Source organism: Notothenia rossii, assembly GCF_949606895.1.
Source record: "Notothenia rossii genome assembly, chromosome: 3".
Lineage (NCBI taxonomy): Eukaryota > Metazoa > Chordata > Actinopteri > Perciformes > Nototheniidae > Notothenia > Notothenia rossii.
This window is the reverse complement of record NC_136901.1, coordinates 89,752,846-89,778,395: the sequence shown is the minus strand read 5'-3', so window position 1 is coordinate 89,778,395 and position 25,550 is coordinate 89,752,846. Positions and strand designations below refer to the sequence as shown.

Genomic DNA, 25,550 nt, shown 5'->3' with positions numbered 1-25,550 from the left:
CTGCCACGCTCACAATGTTTCAAAAGTGGTTTCTATGTTGCCCTTTATTTGTGTATGTATTTGCGATAAGTGTGCGTCTTTACGCAATGCTGTTGGCCTTGCTGTTTGATATATATTGTGCCGCAGGCCCGCAGCACATGACGGTTTTGTGTGCCCTGCCATGAAAATCATATGCCCTCCCTTTAGATTTGTTCTGGTGCCGGGTCTGGGTGTAACTAAAGTCTGATTTAAGGGTTGTTTATATTTCACATCATTAATCAGAATCTGCAAAGTAAATAAAATAAATGTAGTGGAGTAAAAATACCAGGTTAACCTCTGAATTGTAGTGGAGTAGAATTACAAAGTAACAATGAGCTGTCATGTGGGTATATATTAATGCTGCTCATTATGGATACAAGTGATTTTCACCCATTTAGTTACATGTTTTAAATTTGTACACACCAATGTGTTTAATACTGGCATCTTCTAATTGTGGGGAAAACGAAAACGTTCCCAGTAGAGACGTCCCATAGACGATTTTGCGAAACACAATAGCCAGCATTTGTAGTTCTGGGGGGGGGCTGGTCCCGTTCGAATCCAGTTTTGGATAGTCTGCCGTGGTTTCGTTCCATTTCAAAGAGCTTGACGCTCAGCGCACTGCCACTCCAACATCCAACCCCAGAGCTTCAAGATTAATCACGTGAACTGTAGTCCCAAACGATAGCTGGGGATTATGGGTAGTGTAGTGTCTTCGGCCATCCTAAACTCCGAAATGTTTTTCGGACTTCATATCACAAACACCATATCCCAACATGCATTATCGAGCTTAAACCATAGCTGAGGATCTTGGGTAATCAGTTCAGTGGCTGTGTATCGCAATGATGCTCGAACTGTCCCATATAGGCCTACGTCTGTTTCCGGTTATTTTTATTTTGAAATTCAGTTCCTGACGATATTGGTGAGTAAATAACAGTGTTTTATTTAGAAAAGAATAACAAATTAGAAGGAAAAAAAGATTTTAAAAATACAGATTTCAGTATATAGACGATTGAAATATTGCTTTGCTTGATATTGAGTAAGAACATGTTTTTATGGACCGCACAGCTTCTGGTCTTCCAAGATCCGACCGGACAAAAAGACGTGCTGCAGGCACGAAACATACTACCAATAGAAATACATTGCTTTTAAAATCGTTCTGTGTGACACGAAAAAAAGGGGGAAGTCGTGTTGGTGAACACGAATCAATAGATGAAATGTTGTGACTAACACGAAATACCGTGAGACTGGGTTGAACAGTGAGTAGGAACAGCCTGGCTTAAACAAATGATCTTTAACTTCTTGTTCTATCCATGAGTGCGTGAGTGTGTAATTTCACTCTGCATTGTTGAATAAAACAAAGAAGTCTCTCCAGTTTTCAGGCTCTGAATGGCCACAGGTGCGACTGAATGGCTCTCAATTCACGACAACAAATTGCCTTTCTCTCAGCTCCCTCGGAGTGAGAGTATCTGCCAATTACAATCCATTTCCTTCCACGGGTGCGCTCGATCCAAACTCCACTCAGCTTCCTGCATTAATCTCCTTTCTGTAAATCAAAAGAGAAGCTGCAAAGATATTTAAAACAAAGATTCCCCAGAGGCTGAAGTGCCGCAAGAGCGATGAAGCAGAGATTGAGTGTGGAGACGGAGCTAAATACTCCGGGTTGAACTCTGTGATAACGTGTTCGTGCAAATAAAAAGGACTCACTGAAGCCCATCAAGGCCTGAGGAAACAGTCTGTGTTATCTGGTACATTTCAGCTAATTGGTTGAAGATCAATCTTCTTTAAAAGACAGCTGTCAGCTAATCAGTGCACTTAAGAGGACGTATTGACACCTAAAGCTCCTTACATACAGGGGCAGCAGCAGCTGGGAGGAGCCATGGACAGATAAGGAGAGTATGAAGCTATTTCATAAGCTCTGCCTTAATGTGGATACTCTCCCTAGTACACTGCCATTTTATACACTGTAAACACTTATTCCATGTGTTCATTTTGCCCTTATAGTGTTGTGTTAACGGCTGTAACCTACCTGGAAGTGAAGACAGCTAACAAAGGCCCGTTATCTAGGTTATGGATCGCGGTAGTTAATCACTACAAACTGCTCAATTGACCCCATACAATTAATGGTGGCTTCCTTTTGAAACCAGTACCAGGAACGCTTATTAAATAGTATACAATATTGAATTTCTTATTCGGTTTTATATCATATTCTATTTACATGTTGAACATTAAAGTTAACAGATATTGTTCTAAACTGTATTAAAGTAAACATGTATTATTGGGGACTGTTTTCAAGTAATTCTATATATATATATATATATATATATATATATATATATTAGGGCCGGGACTTTAACGCGTTAATTAAGATTAATTAATTACACAAAAATTAACGCGTTAAAAATATTAACGCATTTTAATCGCACTTATTTTTGCACCGCGGAACGTTTCTCACTGGATGAGTTTCAGGGGTACCGATTATACTGGAGCACCAACTAACGTTCATGACTTCAGACAACAACAAACCACAGTGAACAATAGTCAAACGTGAACGAAGAAGCTGATGAGACCGCTTTGGTTGGCCCCGTTGAAGGGACATTTTGTTTTAAAAAACGGACGGATGGAAGCGTCGATAAGAGCACGGTTGTTTGCAAATTATGTAAAAAGGAATTTGCATATCACCGCAGCACATCAAGCCTCAAGTATCACCTCAATGCATAACATATAGCAGCTAGCGTGGACGTTAGCCCGACTCGGAGTACAAGGACCCACACCCAATTCGCGTTGATCAAACAGTGGCCTATGCAACAGAGAGATTTTATTTTTCATCAGGATATTGGAAGAATAGGAGGGATTGAGGTCAATCACTGGCACTTTTTTATTTTATTTTAAATGGTACACTTTATGTTGAACTATTTATTACGTTGTTGGTGCAACTGGCACTTTATGTTGAACTGTTTATTGTTTTGGCCAAGGTTATTGAGAGAGTTGGACTGAAATTGATTAGATTTTTTAAATCAACTGTTGGTAAATCAACAAAGTCTGTTATGGCCTCTGAAGCAACAGAGAGATGTTTTCTAATAGTCAGGGTTTCCAATGTTCTGAATGTACTTGAAAGTATTGTGTTTTACTTAAAAAACAAAGTGTTATAGTTTACAGAAGGTCTACCTACCTATAGGCTACCTGAATCTCTGAAATGTACTATATTCCTAAATATGCTATTGCTACACTTTATGGCAAAAATTGCACTTTTCTGTTGGTCTTGGTTAAGAACCACCTTGAAAAAAATAAACAATGTTTTGTTGCTTAAGCTTATGTATTCAGTCATAATTCAATGGTATACTAAAATCCATGTGAAAAAAATTGCTTCTCACTGTTCTCAGGTCAAATATTTATATTTGATTAAAAATGCGATTAATTTCGATTAATTAATTACAAAGCCTCTAATTAATTAGATTAATTTTTTTAATCGAGTCCCGGCCCTAATATATATATATATATATATATATATTTTTTCAAGGTCCTTTCTGGGCACCAATATATCTGTGTACAATGTTTGATTGTCTGGGAAAGAATAGTTTGTGTGAAATATTCCTTGGGAAAGTAAAGGAGTGAATTCAGGTGCAAGATAAAAGATTGACTCTGTCCTTGTGTAGTTCCAAAGCTCTCACGCTCTGTTAAGAAGTAAAATACATTTTTCCCAGAACTCTGATTCGCTTAGGAGTGAAATCGACTGCCTCCAAATCTGTCTATGTATACTGACGTTTATCCATCCACGGGGCTTCCTGTTTCTGACTGGCTGGTCCCGATACCTGTATCGCACGGCAGTAGAACTGGAAGTCCGGAGTACTCTGTAACTTGTATGGGTTTTCTTTACCATTAAAATCAATCAGATTATTGTTATAACTTTTATGCCGGTGTTTTGAACTTCTTCTTCTTATTAATGTGACCAGGCTCATCTAACGGACGGCGCGGAGCAGAGGTGGCCTTTAAGCCACCACCACTGTGGTGTTTTGCTCCAACAATGTATATAGACTTCTTGCACATTTTCATTTTATTATATATGTTGCATCGTTGGAGGAGCATGGGTCAGAAGAATTTCATTGCCATTTCTACACTGTACCTTATGTGACAATAAAAGCTTTGTATCAAGTGTGTAGTGCTGTCTTCACTGGAGATCTTTCGTTACGTAACCAAGATGGCGGTTGTTACATTTGGGAAGTTTCAAGCGTTCGACACTCACAATTTTTACCGTGATGAGAGCACCATCCAAATACAAATTAAATGTATTATTTATTCATCACAAAGACTTTTTTATTTCTACATGTTGGTGTGTTTTCCTACGAATGTACATCATCACAAGTGTTACTGAGGCAGTGAGACAACTATTTGGTTGAAAGAAAAAAGGTAATTTGCTAATGACTAATAATAAACCACGAAAGCATCCTGCAATTATAAGAAATGTTAGTCTGTCTCAGTTTTCACACAAAGACAAACTCCACATTTGTTTTTCAAGAACGTGTCCTTCCATTATTCCTCTGGTGTGTTAATCACTCAAGGCGCTCTCACCTGTGTTGATTGCGTTCATACTTTTCACCTGTGCTCTGTCTATTAAAGTTCCTCAGTTTGGAACTTAAAACACTCAAGAGCAGAGCAGTTGCTATTTCTCTGGTTCTTCTTTGACCCTTTCATCTGTCACACTGCACTGGGGTTTATAGAGTTTCTCTGCTGAGCCACGTTTTAAAGTTGTGGATCATCCCTTTGTGCATCTCTGCATCTGGGATCTCACTCTGATGAAACTGTTACACAAGAATCCGTCAGACACTCATTTTATAAAGGGCACTTGTTTCTAGTCAAATCCCTCCCTAAATAATGTGTGTACCCTGGAGTTATTTATTAGATACCTGGTTGTAAAATAATCACAAAAAAAGGCTCAAGACCGTTTCAGAAGTAGAAACAGTTTGGCATCTCTTGTGATTATAGCCACTGCTACGCTGACGACACTCAATTAATTCGTTCCTTTCCCCGCTCAGAGACCCAGGTCGTCGCACGCATCTCTGCTTGCCTAGCAGACATCTCTCAGTGGATGTCTGCTCACCACCTCAAACTCAACCTTGACAAGACTGAACTGCTTTTCCTTCCGGGAAAAGATTGTCCCACTCTTGATCTAATAATCAACATCGGCACCTCTGTTGTTTCCCCGACTCAGACTGCAAGGAATCTGGGTGTGACCCTAGATAGCAACCTGTCCTTCACTGCAAACATTGCTGCTACAACCCGCTGCTGCAGATACACGCTTTACAACATCAGGAGGATACGTCCCCAGCTGACCCAGAAAGCGACGCAGGTTCTGGTCCAGGCTCTCGTCATCTCACGCCTAGACTACTGCAACTCCTTCACTGGGAAAAATGCTGCTCCAAAAACAATAATGAAAACAAAATGTTTTCACTTGAAATAAGTACAAAAATCTGCCAAAAGAACAAGTGAACATTTGCTTGGTAAGATTTTTTGAAATAAGAAGCGATATTTAAATTAGCCAGGAGAACTCATTTTGAACTATATTTGACCAGAATCAGGAGATGTTGTGTTACAATATAAGCCGCAAATGCTCAAAGGTTTTCTGTTTTCTGATCTTAGTTGATGATTTTCTAATAAATATATGTGTATCACATGGTGTATCATCATCTGATGATTTGACTCAGCAAGATGATGCATTGTGTAAAAACAAGTCCCTATATCTCACTGCAGTGTTACTTCTGAAGTTATTTTGTCTTATATCAGGTGTAGAGACATATTCTGACTAGATATCAGACAAATATACTTGACAAGTTTTTGTAGTGGGCTGGTCTACCTGCATGTGCCATCCGACCTCTGCATCTCATCCAGAATGCAGCGGCTCGTCCATAGCCGTGGGAACATGTTTCAAATGGGGGGTGCTGTGGGGATGACACCAGGGCTGGTTCTGACCAATGTGCTGCCCTATAGGCAAGATTTTAGCTGGTAATGAAAAACCTCTACAAAAGACCAATACACTACAAAAAGAGAAACATATTGACATGGTGGACAGCTTATATAACAAGGCTTCAAATGTATTTAGTATTATAACATGTTTTAATTGGGGGGGTGGACTTCACATCCTCTAGGGGGGTCCGGGGGTACTCCCCCGGGAAGATTTTTTAAACATTTTAAAGTAAAATGCTTCAATTTGGTGCACTTTGAGCGCCCAATTAGACTGATCTAGGGGGTACAACTCTAAACACCCATATGAAAAAGATCGGTTTGCATTTTATTAATCAAATAAGTAGGTATGTGAACATTGCCAATAACCTACCATAGCCAATAACAAACACATGTAACTTATTTTATTTGTGTTGTTCATTCATCTTATTTTACCAGTTAACATTTATTTATTTATGTATATTTTTAAATCTCTCCAGTTTTAAACGATGTTTTTGGTTTACTGTCCTATAGTATACATTGGAATGATTTCAAACCTGTTTTTATTTATCCTAATAATTATAAAGGTGTGCCTTGGAAATATTTGTTTACATAAATTGTGATCAAAACGTTTGAGACCCACTGAGATAACTTGGACTAAAGTGAACTATCTAAACCCTCAGAGTCCTTTACCTCACTGAGCCTCTCAGTCTGACAGGAGAGGACTCTCCCTCCACATTATTGTAGAAACAGCTTCTTATATCCGTTAGCGCAGCAGAAGCTAACCACAATCCAACCACAATCCCCGCCGGTACCGCGGTATCCCCTCTCTCTATCTCTCTCACTTTGGCTGCGGGCGCCTGCTAAGCCAACATCCCCCACTTTCATCACTTACAGCACCCATCGTACAGGGCAAATGGAAAATGTAACCGGGGTGAAAAGGGTGTTATCTTTACTTAATTATGAATGTTGTTACATCAAGGCTGAAAATTCGTTTTTTTTGTATTGTGGAAGTGCAGATCCCCTGTCCTCCACCAGGGGGTGCTGCAGCACCCTCAGCACCCCTACTTCCCACGGCCCTGGGCTCGTCTGGTCTTCAACCTTCCTAAATGTTCCCACACCACGCCGCTCCCTTCACTGGCTTCCGGTAACTGCTAGAATCCACTTCAAGACACTGGTACTTGCGTACCATGCGGTGTATGGATCTGGCCCTTCCTACATCCAGGACATGTGTGGCGGTGTGGTGCTCATGTAAAAGCTCGGTTTGCTGACAGCGCCACTTGGGGGAGTTTCGCCCCCCAGGAAATTACTAAAAACTAAAGTTATCCGATTCAATAAAAGGCAATCAGGTTCGTTTGAACACCACAGGCAGAGACAGTGTAAAGGATATTACAACAATAGTTATTTTATTTATACATAATTGCATTTCTAATAATAAACAACATAATGTTCTAAAAGTTCTCCAGGGAGGAGGGAGAAGGACAGTGCTGGGGCTTACCAAGGCGGCAATTAACAAAACAGGGAGGAAGGGGGAAAATCAAAATCAACCGTGACACTGCACACCAAACAAAACGGACACGTGAAGAACACCACCACCAGGGATTGGGTTTGCCGCCTCGAGCCCACAGCACCTGTCCGGCACAAGAGAAACAGTTAAAAATCAGCAAGATTATAAAACTTGGTTGGAGAAAGATAAACAACTAAAGTAAACCAAATCTAAATAACCGTAAACAACAAACATGAGTAAACTAATTAAACCAAACGTTAACAAAAGAAAATAAACAAAATCACACAATTAACAAAATATAAATAGTATAAATGTACTCAAAACATTAGATGCACAAAACAAACAGATAATCAAAAGGAATCAACTAAAACAATAAGTGTCCTTGCTATCCCGTGACCTCAAAACGGCCCTGGTGACACTCCAACACGGAGTAGTCAGGGCCTGTCAATTCTATGACGCCACAGCACGGTGCAAAAGCTCGCCGAGCCAAAACAGCAGGAAGGGGGGGGGGGGAATGATGACCAGAGGTGGGGAGAGTGGTTACGGCGCCCCAACTTTTACAGCTAGGCACTGCCACAGAGCCCACCAGGAAGGGAGAATGTTTATGGCACCCCTGGAAAGAGGTTCAAAATGACTTGTGAATACTTAAGTTTATTGAATGAAAAGTTATCTATGGGGAAATTCATACATACCAGCCTGTGCGGCCAGTTGCAGCCACAGAGCCCACAGGGAAGGGAGAGAGAGACTCAACAATCCCACAGCCAAATCCCACTGTGACATGAATAACAGTCAATACACCAGAGGAACCAAGCTGAAGGTGAGACAACGGCAACTCACCAATAGTTGCAACACAGCAAGACCAGGGAGCCTCCGGCGGAGCGAATCCTACTCAAAAGCCCCGGGCGTCAGCTGCGCTAAGACAGAGTAGTGTCAATGAATAAATGACAGAATGCAAGATGCTTTACCTATCTGGTAGAGAGTGTGATGCGCGAGCTGCCACGCCAAACAATCTACGCGGCCACGCCAGGCTGAAGCCACAACGGAGAAGCAGAGGGGGAGGGAGCAGATTTGTCACCTCCACTTAAATAGCAAGTGCGCTGGTCTGGTGCCAAGCAGCGTCACAGAGGGAGGAGACATCCGGTCACACATGGTTAAACCGTACACCCCAGCATGTGCACTCCGCTCTGCATCAGCCAAACGGCTCGCTGCACCCGCACTGCGAGGGGGACCCAAGTTCCCATCAGCAAAAACACGTGGGTTTGCTATCCTGGCTCCAAAATGGTGGAATGAGCTCCCCATTGAAATCAGGACAGCAGAAAGCTTACACATCTTCCGGCGCAGACTGAAAACTCATCTCTTTCGACTCCACTTCGAGCGATAGAATTACTAACAAAGCACTTATATACTAACAAAGGACTGGCTTATCTAAAGCCAGTTGAGTAGCACTTGAAATGTTTTGGCTTTATGAAACCTGATGTAATTATATGATTCTGTTTTCTTCAAGTTTGTATCTTCTTGGTCGAATGCACTTATTTTAAGTCGCTTTGGATAAAAGCGTCAGCTTAATGTAATTATAGGATCGTTATAGCCATTCTGACCCACAAAGAAAATGCACCCACATTTACCCCAGCTATATGGAGTAGCTTGTCTCATTCAGTTCATTGATTTTCAGGCCCCATAATTGTATTGCCATTTTCAGCAGTAAATCTCAACAGAAGTTGGCACATTTGCAGGAAAAGAGACGTGCATTCCCTCAGGAGTTGGAGATCAAACCAAAACTAAGTAACTAGAAAAGTGCTCTCAGTAGAGGTAGGAACTGTGTCTCCATTAGTGCACTTACATGTGCTATTTGGAGTCAATACATGTTTCCCAAGGCGAACTAGTAAGCAAAATGCACTTTGAGTAGGCCTACCCATCGCGTCAATCCTTTCAAACACTTAACCTAATCAATGTTAAATGTGTTTTTTATAACGTAGATATGACACATTGCACTAGTCTCGAACAGCCTCCGTTAGTTTTATTGGTTGAAATGACTAGTTTCTAATGATTTGCTACGACTCACGATAACGCAGGGTTGCCAACTTTGGCTACCTGGCTGGAGTGAGATTTTAATATCATGGGTTTAATTACACATATGCGCACTAAATGACTGCTATCGTGTCAGTAGTGGGACCTTAGCATATATATGATATATATACAAATACACAATATTGGACACAGACAGTTTCATTCACTAATGAAAGTCAAACACATGTTTGTTTCCACTGTTTTATTGTGTGCCTGTCGCGATAAGCAATGAATTGACTTATCGTACGATAAATAAAAATGAACTCGATAAATTGCCATTTACATGAGGATGTGACTAGCAGTTTGAAAGGATGTACTTGAATTATTATTATATATTATCATTGTTTTGAGACGACAATAGACGGTTAAAATTCACACAAGTGTTCACAGTGTATAGGAATTTCAGTGTTACTTAGAAAGGCTTTTGTGCCTTAAAATAAATCTACATATTTGGCTCTAGAAGAGAAGCAAACAGAATACAAAGAATAAGAAAATAAGCTGCAATAAGTATACATAACGGTGTACTGATGGACGTATTCAAATGGAGACAAATTATAGATCTCAGCCAGGTGTGTGTGCAACAACCACATCTGTAAAATGTGATTGAATGGTAAATGGACTGTACTTATATAGCGCTTTATCCAGTCTTTAAGACCCCTCAAAGCGCTTTACATACTACATGTCACACCCATTCATACAGAGCAGTGTACCTTACTCTAGGACCTAACAATCATACAGAGCAGTGTACCTTACTCTAGGACCTAACATTCATACAGAGCAGTGTACCTTACTCTAGGACCTAACATTCATACAGAGCAGTGTACCTTACTCTAGGACCTAACATTCATACACATTCACACACTGTTGGCCATGCCATCGGGAGCAACTCAGGGTTAAGTAAAGTATCTTGCCCAAGGATACATCGTCGTGTTGACTGTATGGGCTGGGATCGAGCCCACAACCTTCTGGTTGAAAGACGAACGCACTCCCTCGCAGCCACAGTCGCCCTGACCAGAATGAATGCCGTCTGCAATTATAACTGTGGCTCTGGTCATATTTACATGTTGCTGTGTGTCATGGGCTTAACCATGACATAACACGTTTTTTACACTTGAAAACGTACCACTGAAACAAACAGGAAGTAGCTTATTAGTCATCCCCTCTCTTCACTTGATTCCCACTACAATGGAAGGATTGAACCAACAACCTTTGGGTAACAAGACTGTCTTAAACGTCTCCTATTTTACGAGATACTCAGCAAAATGCTTCCGTGATTAAACGCCATATCATGTTCCAAACCACATCAAGGATTATTTCTGAAACAGTATGGAGCTCGAATGCTTCTTTTCTTTCGGGTTTACCACAAGGTGAGTTCCTTGTTATTTCCTGCTTTTTTACACATACTCTCTCCAGCACAGGTTAGCTCTGAGTGTTAGCGATGCTAATGTAAACAAAGACCATATTACGTCCATAACTAGACCCTCCAGAAAAACGCCGGCTAAATTCCTTGATTATGCGATTAAACATGCAGGGTTTTTATGTGATTTTATGCGGTGAAATTGCGAGAAGTTGCGAAATATGCGGAAAGTTGCGAAATATGCTAAATATGCGGGGAAAACGAATAACATTTTTTTTAAATATTGGGCTTTCTTATTCATTCTCTCTCACACACAACCTGCCACTAATGGCTTTACTATTCAATTAAACACATTCAATGTTTATTTATTGTAAAAGCAATTGGGCTATTTTAATCACACACACACACACACACACACACACACACTTCTCCGCCTCATTCTGTTTTCATTTACTCGTTCGTTATCTGACCAGCTTCAATCTTGTAGGCTATACTCACTTCGTTTCTTGTAGCCCTCGAAAGGGATTTGGAGGTTGATCCCTCGGTGAACGTGAGTTGTTTGGCTTCCTTGTCCGCAGCAGCAGAAAGCATTTTCAAATGTTTGAATGAATCAAAGTGGGTCGATTTTATCTTATGCTCCAACACACAGTTGCACGGGGTGCAGAATAGTTTCCCCCCACTTTTTGCCCGGTCTTTAGTAGAAATGTTCGTCGGTAAATGAGATGGATTTTTTTTTCTCAACTTTGTGTGGAAAAATGCGGGGATTATGCGGCCTTTTGATAAATATGCGGCCTTTTAAAAAAGCGATCGCAGAATCGCGTTTTTCTGGAGGGTCTACATAACAGTCGGGCATTGTTTCTGATAGGGCCGTGGGTCCACATATTACGTCATATATCGGACGCAAATCTGGATCAGCTCCTTTGTAGCCCCGTTTTGAGAGATTAGGGTACCGAGGAAAAGAGAGAGGGTTTTATTTTCTGATGCTGTAAGTTCCCTGACACACCGGGGACACATCTTTATGTATAAAACACATAAAAAAGTGCATTTTGCATGATAGGTCTCCTTTAAATAAATTTTCCCATTTACGTATTCTCCAAAAAAAGAACAAACCCATAGTATTGATATTGTGTGCTCCGTTTATGTCTGGTCTGGGAAAAGAAGCCTCTACCTACTGGTGAATAAACCTTGATCAACACACTAGACTCAACAGGAACTCACTCTAAAGTCCCTCAGCTCCTCTGAACAGGAAGCTGCTTTACTTTCTCTGAACCTGGGTGATTTAAAAACAGCCTAATGGAGCCTCGGGTGATTTGGATGTAGAGTGGGGGCTCTTGAGAAAGATAAATGCTCCTTCTTGTTATCGGCTCTTGTTCTACGCAGCGCTGAAGAGGCGGTGAAATCTTCCCTGAATTCAGCAGTGTCTGTGTTAGCGTGTGTGAGACTAGCTTTGTTTTGTACTCCACTTCAACTGAGATTGTTTGTGCATCTCACTCTCCAAATTGCAGTGAAGAAAATTGCTTTCTAAGAAAACCGTTTGATCAAAATCTTGACTCGATGTGCCACAAAGACCGGAGCAGAGAGGACAATAGACCTTGAGCAGCTGAAGCATTTATTCCAATGATTCCCTTTTTTATATATATATATTTTTATTCTCTATTTGAATTGTATCATTTCACATGCTGGGCACACGGTTTTATATCAGCTCAATTATTCTCACACTCGCAGAAAAATCAACCACACTCTCGAGTATCTCTTCAGGGTGGAAAGGCATTTTTATATTTTCAAATGCTTGTGATTAAAGAAAGTTTTCAGCAGTATATCATTATTTTTCCATTTATGAAAAATACTCGCCTACAGTATCAGTTCAAAGACTTGGAGAATTTCCTCGGAAGTTTCAATACACAAGTTATTGAGCCGTTTCCGCTCTACATCCTGAACTCCTCCCTTCGATGCAATGCACTTCCGTTTTGGCGGACTGGGTTTGTTTTGCTAGCTAGCTCCGTTGTGCCGACAAAGCACTGATATCGCAGAGACAAAGAGGATATAACAATTACAACATGAAGAAAAGTGGTTCGGGAACTACGTGTGCGGTAGTTGGTTGCAATCACTCGAGAAAGCACCTGAACGAGTGGTTAGATAGAGAGTGCTACGACCACAAACCAGCACCCAGCCATGTTGTTCATTAAATACAGATAAACACAACAAATACTGCATGCATTGTATTTTTTAATATTATATATGAATATTTTCATAGTGATGTAATTGTGTGGGCTGCTTTTATATTTTAATTTGTAATACCTGTTAGGATTAAACATGTGATCTTTCTTGTTGAAGCCATTTCTTTAGTTTCCTCTCAACAATTAATTAATTCAGTGTTATTTATGTACAGTATGAGCTTAATATGAATGATGAACTGTGTTAAAAGAAATTGTAGCACTCTAAGGAACATATGAAATGCAATAATGCAATAACAGTGCAATAATGAAATGAAATTACATCAAACTTTATTTTCACTCAAACAGTACAGGCACATATGATATATTGCACAGCATAAAGAGATCATGTAAATTGTGCATTATGTAAACAACAGACAACTGTTGGCTCCTGTGGGCATGACCTAAATAAGGCAGTTTATTTTGGTTTTATGCTGGGCCACGTCGTCATGTTATCCTCCCAGTTTTGCACTGAATTCGGGTGGGGGAGAGTAACGCCATCTCCAGTCAAAGAAGTAGAATCGTGTTCCCAAGCTAGCATCACTGTTAGCATCGAAATCGCTGTGTTTACACCAGTGCCCGTCTGACTGTTTACATCGACAGACGCTGTGCAAAAGACTTCCGGCGGAAATGAAGTGCATTTGTGTAGTGTCATGGCGCTACCCGTGTTTTGGCGCGTAAACTTGTCTATAATCTAAGTTGTTTTATTGTATTTAATCAACAAAGTATAAAGACAACAAGTCTGCACAGAGTTAACCTGTTTTAATCACTTGAAGGTGTTGGAGCTATTCATTTATTTATATAATTTAGTCGTTAAATATAATTTCTTGCTGCTATTATTTATTATTTAATGAAAGTAGTTGTTCATGCTTTTATTTTGAAGCCAGCTTTGGACAACAGGTGATCTGGGGATGTGTGATTATGTATTTATTGGAGACAGGTGGGATTGGAGCACCAGAAAGGCCTCATGTTTTATTTCACCAGGTGAGCAACAGGAAGGCGGTAAGTGAAGCAAGGTAAATCAAATCAAAATTAATTTTAGCCCCAAATCACAAGAAATGCCTCAAAGGGCAATATAACGAAGGTAACTTTGTTACTATGGACTCACGGCTTTGGGGACCTTGTAATATTGCACATGTGGGTTTTGCACTTTATATAACGACTTCCTTTTGCACAGAAATAATGTCACTCAGCACTTTAGTGAACAGTTTATTAGCGTGATTTGCACAGTACAGTTTGACATTGCATATCATTTATACTATTTATTGATGTAGTATTTATTAAATGATTAAACCGTATTAATTGGAATGTCGCCTGGCAGATGCTGGTCGGGTCCTCGGCTCCACCTGAAAAGAGAGGGGGGTTGAGCGGTTGAGATTAATAATATGTTTTAGCATGTATATGTCATGACATTAAGTTGCATTCATTGCAGAAGTGAACACTGTGTAAAAGTTACATCCATCGCTTACCCATGCTGTTTCGTCCTGTGTCCACTCCAGTGTGTTTGGCCAAAAGGTCCTCGGGGGAAACAAACGGTAGGCTTGTTTGAGATGTTACGTTCCCTATTGGGCTAGGGGAACCAAAGGGAAACGACATGACCAGAGTGGAATTGGTATAATTATAAGTGGCTTTATTACAGTAGGTGGCAACAAAGATAGGCAAACAGCCTAGAATGAACCAAAACGGATGATCTAACCATCAACAAAAAAAGGACTCCAAAAGAGAGTTACAAAGAAACAAAACCTCACGTTACACGTGGTACAAATGGAAATGAGGAAGGCTGCACACAAACAGCTGCAGCTGGTCAACAGGTGCTAATCACCTGGGTCTAAGCTAACACGTTACACAAATACTAGCAGCTGATCAACAGGTGCTAGTCACCTGGGTCTAAGCTAACAATTATAAGCACAGTTACACAAATACGAAACACACTACCTAGCACTCTGCGTCACAGTCTACTAGTTACAAGGGAGCTAATAGCATGAACACCACGAGTTAGGTATCACAAGGCTAGAGGTGTATGTCTCCCAACACAGAGCCTCCAGAATGATCTCCGTTCCCAGCCTTTGTACTCCTCCCCCGGGAGATGTGCCGGAAGGGGGCGGAGATTGGATGACATCTCATCCAATCACCTCTTCGGATGTTGCGAGGGCGGGATGTCGGAGGAACTGCGCAGCTCATGTGCACACACACACACAAACAGGATTAACAGCCCCAGGAAGGCAGCGGCTGTAACACCCCCTCCCTTAAGACGAAACCCCACAGGGTTTTTGATGAACCATAACACACAGCAACATAACGAACACAGAAACACATCACTACAGTCTGGACAAAGCATCTGGAAACACGTTCTCTGAACCCTTTTTGTGTCGGATCTGCAGGTTGTAGTCTTGGACGATCAGAGCCCACCGCATGAGACGCTGGTTGTGATTGTACATGCGGGACAAAAAGACAATGGGATTATGATCGGTAAATACTGCAACTGGCAAAGAACTAGATCCGACATAAACTTCAAAGTGCTGGAGAGCTAACAACCAAGCAAGGGTCTCTTTTTCAATGGTAGAGTACCGGACCTGATGTTTGTTGAACTTACGGGAGAAGTAGCAGACAGGATGATCAACTCCATCCGCATCCTCCTGCAGTAGAACAGCACCGGCCCCCACTGCACCGGCATCCACCTCTAGTGTAAAGGGCTTAGCAAGATCGGGAGCAGCGAGCACAGGAGCGTGACTTAAGAGTGTTTTTACGCACTCAAATGCATGTTGGCACCCAGGGGTCCAAACGTAGTCCACCTTGGGACTTATCAAATTAGTTAGGGGTTGGGCTACAGTGGAAAAGTTGCGGCAGAAACTGCGGTAGTAGCCTGCCATACCGAGGAAACGGCGGAGGTCACTCCTGGGGCCGGGCACCGCACATTCAGCCACCGCAGCAACCTTAGCTTCCACTGGTCGGACTTGGCCTTGCCCAACCTGCTTCCCTAAGTAGGTGACAGTAGCTTTCCCAAACTCACATCTGGCCAGATTCAAGGTAAGAGATGCTTGTGCGAGGCGGGTGAATACCTGACCCAATGTCTGCATGTACATCTCCCAGGTGGGAGTGTACACAATGAGATCTAAATACGCATTACAGTTACTTATTCCTGATAATACAGTATTCACCAGTCGCTGAAACTTGGCAGGAGCGTTACACATACCGAAAGCCATGACTGTGTACTGTAGGAAACAGTCAGGCGTAGCGAAGGCTGAGATTTTTGAAGCACGGTCTGTTAAAGGTACCTGCCAGTAACCTTTAAGCAAATCCAATTTACTGACGTATTTGGCGGAACCTAAATTGTCGATGCAGTCCTCCATTCTCGGCAATGGATAGCCATCGGACACCGTAACAGCGTTCACTTTACGGTAGTCCGTGATAAAGCGCGGAGAACCGTCAGAGTTAGCCTCTACTAGGCACGGGGAGCACCATGGACTAGAGCAGGCATCCTCAAAGTCCGGACTCCGGTCCGGATCCGGACCGAACCACAACTGTCTCTGGACTCTGAGCAAATTATACTTTTCATATGCGAGACATCGCCACAACGCAACGAGTCAAAATGTTCCGCTGTGTCCAACAACAAACAGCGCTCTGCATGTCCGACTGTTCCACTGTCTGTGTGTGTCTGTCAACACATTGGTCCAATCCCATTCAGCATCCCGTCAGAGTTGTTTTCCCCCACCAACAGTCTGCGAATCAGAGGCACAGTAGGGCGGGTCTTCGCGGAATGCGGGTGGGAAAAATGCGTGTGTTTAAAAAAAAAAAGTCAGAGAGTTAACAGCTCATCTAGTTGCATCTGTACTGTAGAGCTCTAGTAGCCTAGTTTCACCTACTGGGGTGGCATGGGGGGGCAACTGCTACCCTCAAAATAGGCCTTGCCACCCCAGCTGCCACCCCAGTTGGCAGCTTTGTTTTGAAAGAAAAGTTGTGGCTCATCGGAGAGAAAGTCTCTAATGTCCGAGTACAAGTGAATGCAGCACAAGACGCACGCCTTGTAACCCCTCCCCCGGCCCTGGCGCGAGCTTGGAAATATGATAGGCGGCGATTTCATTTGAACGGTACGGCGCAAAACGAGAAGCATTCGGACCCAAGTACTGAAGGAATGAGGTATTTGCGGTCTGCAATGACAGAGAAGAGCCTGTCAGGTTGGCTGTACTCAGCATTGAATCAAAACGCACTAAAGCTGTTGATCTTAATCAGTGTGTGAGGCGTTTTGCTGAACAAGATGGTAATCGCCGCATTCAGCTGTAAAAGACATGTCAACTTGATGCTCTGCTCACGGATGAGCATACAAAACTGTTAAGATGATGACCTTACGTGTGTAAATATATGTTTTTCTTTGTGGGGGTCTGCCCCCAAAAAACAGTTTCAAGTCCTGAGAAAGTCAAATAAGACGGTGTGTAAAACTACACTGCCCAGCCAAAAGAAAGTAACCACTTTGATTGAACTAGGCCAGTAGGTAAGGGCTTTCCACTGGATCATAACTGAAGTATAAAATAATGCATGACTGAAGTGATGGAGACCATGTTTGAAGGCAAACTAAAAGAGGAAATAACAGGTCAAGCAAATCCCCCTCTCAGATTCCACAGCAACCAGAAGAACATAAATACTGGCAGGTGATTTGATGAATCAGCTTTGTGATGGAATACAAAAAGCACAGTGCGTTTCCTTAGCTGTGGATGAGTCCACTGACACCACTGACAATGCTCAGTTGCTGGTGTTTGTGAGTTTTTATGATGAGGCAAAGAGGGGGTTTGTTGAAGATGTTGGGCCTGATGAACCTCAGTGGACACACAAGGGGGCAAGACATTTATAAAGCAATAATGGGAATGCTGAATGAAAGAAGGTGCGGCTGCCTTTATTCATAACTGCAGCTCTTACACTGCGACCCTGAGGGATCAAGCACAGACACAATAACAAGGAAAACTGCTGCATACAGATTATTTTTGTTTTTGCAACCTCGTGTTAAGAATCTTGTTGTAATTGTTTAAAAGTTTGAATGACCGTAATAAACGGACCTTTGTCTTGTTGAAAAAAAAATGTTGGACCTTTAAGATTTGTATTTGAGTACCCCTGGACTAGAGCTCTGTGTAGCTAAGCCATTAGATACCAGATATTCAGCCTCCTGTTTCATAAGTGTGCGCTTGGTCGGATTTGCACGGTACGGGTGTTGCTTAATCGGCCTCGCGCCTTTTACATCGATGTCATGCGTTATCACATTGGTTTGTGTCGGGACATCCTGAAAAAGGCACGGGAATTGAGCCACTAACTGGGTTATGTCATGCTGCTGCTCCGCCTGCAGATGACTTAACGTAGTGGGCAGTGTCTCTATCATCTCCGAGTTACATAACCGGGCACCCGGCTGGTGATGGGAACGCATCACCAAACCGTCATCAGATTGGCCGGAACTATCTGTAACAATTAATGCGGAAGCAGCTACTCTTTGATTAACCGAACCCCCAGGCTGGCTGTCAGCAGCGGTGCGCGAATGATAACGCCTTAACATGGCAAACGCGCGTTTTACGTCGTCTCTCCGGAGTGCAAATAACATAATCGGTGTCACTAAGACAATCACGGATTTCGTACGGCCCGAGGAATTTAGCGGAGAGCGCAGCGCCAGGGATAGGCAATAATGCGAGAACCTTGTCACCTATCTCAAAATGCCTAGGAACAGCGGCACGGTCATAATTACGCTTCATGACAGCCTGTGAAGCGGAGAGCGACTCAATTTGCCCGGTGCAGGCTCTCACGAACGTAATCCAATACGTTCTTATCTGGAGGAGTATCAGCCGAGAGAAACTCACCATGTAAGATTTTAAGGGGGCCGCGGGGCGTATGGCCGAAAACGAGCTCCGCGGGGCTGAATCCTAAGGATTCCTGAACAGCTTCACGAGCTGTGAACCAAACGAAGGGAATTCCCTCATCCCAGTTTTTTTCCGTTTCCATACAGTACTTCCGCAGCATGCTTTTTTAGGGTCTGATGCCACCGTTCTGACGCACCCTGCGACTCTGGGTGATACGCACTGGAAATAACATGTTTCACCTGTAGTGTTTGGAGGACCTGTTTGAACAACTTGGATTTAAAATTTGTCCCTTGGTCACTCTGAATTACACGTGGTATTCCAAATGTGGAAAATAACTTTGTCAACGCCTTAACTACAGCAGCGGAAGTAATACTACGCAGCGGAATAGCTTCAGGGAAACGAGTAGACGTACACATAATGGTGAGTAAATACTGTTGACCCGTTTTTGTACGCGGTAAAGGGCCAACACAATCTATCAACACCCTGTCAAAGGGCTCACCTATAGCCGGTATGGGATGTAACGGAGCTTGCGGAATTTTTTAATTAGGCTTACCGACAACCTGGCACACATGACAGCAGCGGCAAAATCTAGAGACATCCTTCTTTAAACCTGGCCAAAAGAAATGTTTGAGAACGATCTGATAAGTTTTTTAGTCACGCCCAAGTGTCCCGACCATTGACTCTCATGCGCTACAGATAGTACATGTTGACGGTATGGCGCCGGCACAACTACCTGATGCACTACACTCCAGTCAGGCTCAGCCGTAGCAGTGAGGGACCATTGGCGCACTAATATCTCCTTATCCAGCACATAAGCTACCTTCTCACCCCTTGCTTTGTTATTACTCACCACCTGCTCGAAACACTTCGCAAGCGTCGGATCAGCCCTCTGCGCAGCGAGTAAACGCTCTCGGGTTACCGGGAGTGTCGAACCGTCAACAACTGGGCTGGCAGGTTGCGCTGGCGCCACGGCAGGAAAAGCGGAAACCACAACTTCTGTTTTTTTCTCCGGCATCTTGTCCTCTGTAAGCAGTGTCCCAAACATAGTATAATTTAACGACACATCTGAGTCACTCTTACGCGCCTGCGCACGGGTGACAGCACAAATGGGGAAAATGTGGGCATTTGTTACCTCAGGCAGTACAGCCTGCAGAGAATCCAATATTTCAAGCGCAGGAGTTACCTTATCTCCTGCAATGTCATTTCCCATTAGGAAAACTATACCACGTATGGGTAATGCTGGGCACACAGCAACAGATTGTACATGTACATTGTGTACGGGCCGGGGCACATAACCCATTTCAATGCCACATAATATTGATCCATACCCCAAAGCTGATTGGTCGGAGAATGGCAGGGCAGATGCAACAATCACTGACTGGGAACCTCCAGTGTCACGTAGGATGCGGATGGGTCTCTGATCATCCGACTCACCTGTTAACGATATCAATCCCTCAAACACAAAAGGCTTAAAGCAGGGATCTATTTCTTCCTCATGGTCGGAGGAAGGAATATTGGGTGACTCCGCATTAATTAAACCAATGCCTTTCGGCCGGGTCATGCTTGGTGGCCGCTCCTTACGTTTACGAATCATGCAGTTAGCAATAACATGTCCAAACTGATGACAATAGTAGCATTCTCTCTCCTCTTTATTTACAGTGAAAGCTTTCGCTGGCTGACCAACAGGTGCACCAGGCATACGGCGAGGTCTCTCGGCAACAACCGGAGAGAACACCGATTTATGCATCAGCACGTATTCGTCAGCCAGTACAGCAGCTGCGGAGAGAGACTGTACTTTCTGCTCGGTTATATTTCCCACAATGCGGTCAGGCAACCCCCTTTTAAATTCTTTCAAAGCAGAGTACTCGGCGGCGTTACACGAGTCAATCCACTTTGTAAATAACATCCCTTTCTCCCTGGAAAACTCAACATGTGTTTGATTAGATCCCTTCCTGTGGTTCCTAAACTTGTGCCGATAAGCTTCGGGAACTAACTCGTACACCCTAAGTATGGCACGCTTCACCAAATCGTAACTTAAGCTGTCCTAACGAAAGAGCAGAAACTGCCTCTTGAGCTCTCCCGTGAAGCTTACACTGTACTAACAGCGCCCAGGCTTCAGCCGGCCACTGTAGTGCCGCTGCAATGTGTTCAAACGCACCAAAATATGCATCCACTTCAGTCTTGCGGAAAACCGGCACTAATGCTACATTTTTCCCTACATTGAAGGCAGGTGGATGAGAAGGAAGTGGAAAGCTTTCTCTAGGATTGCCAACAACACCAGATGCGCGCAGTTCGGAGTCTAGCTCCATCTGCCGTATCCGGACTTCCTTATCTGCTTCGATTTTTCTTATTTCTAACTGAAAGTGCCTGTCTTTAGCTTGCAACTGAAGTCGGGCGAGGCGGACTTTAAGTTTATTCCCTTCCCGGGAATCTGTACTACCAACAGGAGAGGGTGGACATTTACGAGGTGGCATGAGCGGTGCGTCACACGACTCGCCCCCCTCGCTGTCATCACTCTTTTCCTGGTTAACGACAATCTCCGCCGCCTGCCTCTGACTTAATGGGTCTGCAGTTAGAATATTGGACACTGGGAGCTCAGCAGGTACAGCCAGTACTAGTAATTCCCTTCTCACCATCTCATCCACTACCAATGCCTTCAACTCTTTTTTTAACACTTGCCGACTCACCGCAAGACTGAAATGCCGTGCTATCCCCAGCAAATCGTCCTTTCTACACCGGTCCAGCTCCTCGTAGGACGGCCAGACTAAGAATGCCTCTAAGTTAAAAGATGCCATTTTCGGGTGTACTGCCCACACGTTTTACAGAATTTATAGCTATAAGAAAACCACCTATAACCCCAGGAATTAATTTAAATATCCCGGACGAGCCCCCACGTGTTACGTTCCCTATTGGGCTAGGGGAACCAAAGGGAAACGACACGACCAGAGTGGAATTGGTATAATTATAAGTGGCTTTATTACAGTAGGTGGTAACAAAGACAGGCAAACAGCCTAGAATGAACCAAAACGGATGATCTAACCATCAACAAAAAAGGATTCCAAAAGAGAGTTACAAAGAAACAAAACCTCACGTTACACGTGGTACAAATGGAAATGAGGAAGGCTGCACACACACAGCTGGTCAACAGGTGCTAATCACCTGGGTCTAAGCTAACATGTTTCACAAATACTAGCAGCTGATCAACAGGTGCTAGTCACCTGGGTCTAAGCTAACAATTATAAGCACAGTTACACAAATACGAAGCACAACACACTACCTAGAACTCTGCTACGCAGTCTACTAGTTACAAGGGAGCTAATAGCATGAACACCATGAGTTAGGTATCACAAGGCTAGAGGCGTCTGTCTCCCAACACAGAGCCTCCAGAATGATCTCCGTTCCCAGCCTTTGTACTCCTCCCCCGGGAGATGTGCCGGAAGGGGCGGGGATTGGATGACGTCTCATCCAATCACCTCTTCGGATGTTGCGAGGGCTTCATACTCCTTGGGCACCTCTGATGGGTGCCTCACCTCCCTCCCAAACATCAGAAAATAAGGGCTGAACTTCGTGGTCAACTGGGTTTTGGTTCTCAGACCCAACATCGTCCCTTGGAGGAGTTGGTCCCACCGTTTTGGCTCACCCGCCACCAGTTTGTTCAGGGACCTTTATTCAGGTAAAGTACAAACACAAGAAGGTAGAACAGAAATTGGTTTCTAATATATGATAAAGCAGCTGATTTATTTACTGTTGTATTTGTAGGCATCAATTCTGATTAGTTAATATAGGAACAGTAATGTTTGTTGTTCTATAAACAAATATACCTTTGTATTGTGCCATTTAGTTTTTCCACCAAACCATTTGTCTGTGGATGGTACGGCGAGCACAGGCTTCTCTGAATGACCAGCTTCTCAAAGGTTATAGTTCACCTTGAAGTGAACATTGGGACAAACGGGGGGAAAAAGTTAGCACAGCACAGTTACATAATGGGGAGTCATAATGCTTCAAAGTAGTACCTTATTGCAAAATTCCCCGCCTTGATCTGTTAGCAGTCTTTTAGGTGCACCGAATTTGTAAAAGAAATCAAGAATACACTTGGTCACCTGCTGTTTTGCTTTTAAGTGGGTATGCCTCTGCCCATTTGGTGACATAATCAACCATGACACACTATGGCCCCATCGGTTACTTTGAGTTTACCCACTAGGTCCATGCCGACAAGCTCCAGAGGCTCTGTTACCTGACATGAAAAAAAAACACATAGCATTGCAGTACATCACTGTTGACATGTTTGAAAGCTGAAACTGTCTGCAAATGTTTCCTTGTATCTCAATAGGACTGTACTCTTTCTTCTCCTTGATATTGGCCCTCTTGGATTGGCACTGGGGACACTCAGCAATCTGAACAAAAAAAACACACTATAAACTTTTATGTGTTCCACTTTTGTACCATAATGTGTAGTTGACCTCATTATTTTGAACTCACCCACTTGCGGATGTCCTCCGTCATGCCAGGCCAATAGAATCGCTGAATGATGGCCAGATGAGTTTTCTCCACTCCAGCGTGTCCACCAATTAGGCTGCAGTGGAACTCTACGAAGAGCTCGTTGGCTTCTTCACTTGATAAGACCACTTTTGCAAGGAGCTCAGTCCTGTTTTTTTCCTCCTGCATATGTAGTGCAGGTCCCCATCTGGTATTGAAATGTCATCATTATACATGTATTGACAGTGTTATCATAGCAGATGATGTTCTGAAGACCACATGTCTGAAACGGTTACCTTTAATCCTGTAGGACTCAGCTCTTCTTTTGATAGCAAACCTTTGTGTCCTTGTCAAGCCTTCAGGATATATATGGCGGATATGGAAATCCAACAGTTATTTCACCATGTCTGCCTCCATGGTTTGCTGGCCCTCTCTAATATTAAGCCCTACACAAATGCTGTCCCTCCAACACACAAGGACAAACAAACACTCTATCACATTCAGTACTCAAGTACTCATGCACAATCGATCTTTCTCTGTCGAATCTCACTATTCTATCGCTATGTATTTGTCTCTCGCTCTAAATGTCTCTCTCGCTCTAAATGTCTCTCTCGCTATCCTCAAAAAGTTGTGTAATTTCCACCGGTTTATATAGCCCTAGAGACAATCAAGGAGCAGATCACAGCTGTCCAGATGATCGATCATCCGTGTGAACATGTGCTTCAGTTACAGTGTTACTGTAACGAAGTAATGTAACGCATTACGAATGAAATGTGGGTAATATACTACCCGTTACAATTCTTTGTAGCGCAGTTACAACATTTTTTAACCATTTACCAACATCGCAAGACATTCTGACACCAGAGAAAAAGTGTGCGGGATTAGTAAGCCTGGTGTTTACCCTTGAGATCAAGATCCAGCCTGTCGGATGTTCTTTTCCCCATAATGACGCCTCGCTGCACAAATATCCCGCTTATTACACGGCCATATACTAAACGCTTAAAGAGCACCTTCGGGGGAGAGCATTGCAAAACTGGCTCAGTTAATGATACAAAACTCAACCTGTCGTACAATGGACAGCTTCCCCCCCCATCTATGTATATACTCGCATTTTAGACTCTGTTACTAACTGTATATCTGTAGACTTGGTATGTCTTAAATATCCGGTTAGGATGTATTAGAACGAAATCTAAAATGTAAATTGTAAATAAACCACCTGTATGTCAAATATGTCATATGTCTTAAATGATATGATGAATTGGAAATGGGGGACCCTGATGTAAACAAGACGAAAGTCTTTCTCTGGTCTGCATCCCCTTAACAATTGTATGTTTTGAGCTGTACTGTACTGAACCCAATATACAAGCTGTTAATAAACTTTTCAATCAATCAATCAATCAAACAAACAAACTACAGAGACCATTCCGTGTTCCTGTTATTGTTTACTTCCTCTCTGCCTTCTTCTGGTGATTTATCTGACGTCCAGTCTTTTAACCTCTTTGGCTTTCTCCTTCTTGATCCTCCTTAGCAACCTTCATTCTAGTCCTTGACAGTGGTCTGTACTAATGTATTAACAACGTGTCACATGTTAAGAATTTATCAGAATCAAGTATTCAACTAAGCTGTGTAATAAAAGTTGTGAGTAGCCTTAAGGGCCTACACAGTTGTTATGCTATCACATTGCCCTTCACTGGATGTATAATGAGCTGCACTAAACTACATTTTAGCATTTAAAATACCTAGCCATTCTTTTAAAGTTATTTTGGTAAAGTAACTCAAAAGTAGGCTAATATAAAAGTAGTGTAACTCATTACATTCCAGAGACAGTAATATTGTAATGTAACGTAGCCTATAACTTAAAAAAGACAGTAATAAGTAATGTACTGTATTACATTTTGGAAGTAACTTGCCCAACATGATACAACATTATGCATCAACATAGGAATTGCCATTTGATAAAAGCATGTGACTGAAGTGATGGTAAAGTTGAACGGAAACTAGGTGATGGAAATTAGTTTACAGGGAAGAAAGATACAAAGAGATGTTTTTTTCCCATGGTTCTTTGTGTATTTGGATTATTAGAATAAACTGCACAAAACACAGCAAATCCATAATCTTTTTGAACATAGCTTACAATTGTTTCA

General features: G+C 42.6%; 2 long non-coding RNA genes across 2 annotated transcripts; both read right to left on the bottom strand.

The window, feature by feature from the left end:
- Positions 1-7,821: 7,821 nt before the first annotated feature.
- LOC307034218 lies at positions 7,822-8,501 on the bottom strand. The gene is made up of 3 exons (XR_013806827.1): positions 8,297-8,501; positions 8,152-8,230; positions 7,822-8,072 (listed from the first exon to the last, which is right to left on the bottom strand). It is a non-coding gene; the product is annotated as an uncharacterized lncRNA (long non-coding RNA).
- Positions 8,502-14,392: 5,891 nt separating this feature from the next.
- LOC307033527 lies at positions 14,393-15,122 on the bottom strand. The gene is made up of 3 exons (XR_013806538.1): positions 15,032-15,122; positions 14,566-14,666; positions 14,393-14,442 (listed from the first exon to the last, which is right to left on the bottom strand). It is a non-coding gene; the product is annotated as an uncharacterized lncRNA (long non-coding RNA).
- Positions 15,123-25,550: the final 10,428 nt, after the last annotated feature.